Here is a 1,338-nt window from a genome sequence, read left to right on the forward strand (position 1 = left end):
AACTGATAAGGCATGGTCACTTCTGGGGAGAACTGGGAAGCCGGGGGTGAGAGATGGGAAAGAGATTAAGATTTGCACTGTTTGAATTCACCATGGGTTTTTTAAACACAAAAACTTATCTTTAGAGGGAAGGGATAAATTAGGGATTTGGGATTGACACATACACAACTACTGTAAATAAAATACATAAGCAACAAAGACCTAATGTATCGCACAGGGAACTATATTCAATATCTTGTAGTAACCTATAATGGAAAAGAATATACACATAACTGAATCACTTTGCTGTATACCTGAAACATTGTAAATCAATTATTCTTCAATTTAAAAAAAATTTTTTTAAAAACTTATCTTTAGTATATATATGCAAAACCCCTGAATGACTCCAATTAAATAAAGTCCAACTCTCCTTAGCCGGGGAAAATGGGTTTTGCAATCTGAGCCCCTCCACCCCACCCACACGAGCCAACCTGCTTCTCAGATCCCACCTGTGCCTTCCCGGCTCTAGCCCTTGACCTAAAGAGTGTCTCTGCCTATTGGATACCTCCTGCCCCTCCAAGGCCCAGCTTAAATGGCATCTGCTAGCAGGCTTCTTAGCCTCAGCACTACTGATACTTGGGGCTGGGTAATTCTTTGTTGGGGGGCAGGGGTGCCTTGCAGGATGTTTAGGAGCATCCCCGGCCCCTACTCACTAGTGCCAGCAGCATTCCACCCCCCTTCCCAGGGTGTGACAACCTCAAATCCCTTCAGACATTGCCAAATGCCCTTGGGGGCAAAATCACGTCAGGTGAGAAGCATTGTTACACACGCTGCTGGTCCCTCCTGCTCCCCACAGCAGTTCTTACAACCATTGTGGCATTTATCATACCGGGTCCACAGTGAACTGCATTTGGTTTTTTGTCCTCACCACTGATTACAGGATGCCTGGGGTGGGGGGGGGGGGTTAGGGCAGGGACCAGATTTCTGCTGAAATCATATTCAAATCCCTGTCCTTACCACTTGTGTGACTTTAGGCCAATCACTTGGCCTCTCCAAGCCTACATTTCCTCATCTATAAAAAGGTGATGCTGGCCCCTACCCCAGAGGACTGCGTGCTGAGCCGGCCTGACATGCACGATGCCCAGCCCAGAGCAGGGACGGATAGAGGTTACTGCTTATTATTAATAAATGCCCTGAAGTGTTATTGGTGCTACAGATCTGCCCAGGGTATGGTGGGGCAGAAGTTCACTGTTCCCTGACATTCATGTTTGCAAGAAGGGTGGTCAGCGAAGGCTTCGGAGGAGGGTGACACCAGATTCAGATCTTAAGAGATGACACAGTATGCCCCAGGTAGCAGTG

This window comes from Eubalaena glacialis, chromosome 3, assembly GCF_028564815.1.
Source record: "Eubalaena glacialis isolate mEubGla1 chromosome 3, mEubGla1.1.hap2.+ XY, whole genome shotgun sequence".
NCBI lineage: Eukaryota > Metazoa > Chordata > Mammalia > Artiodactyla > Balaenidae > Eubalaena > Eubalaena glacialis.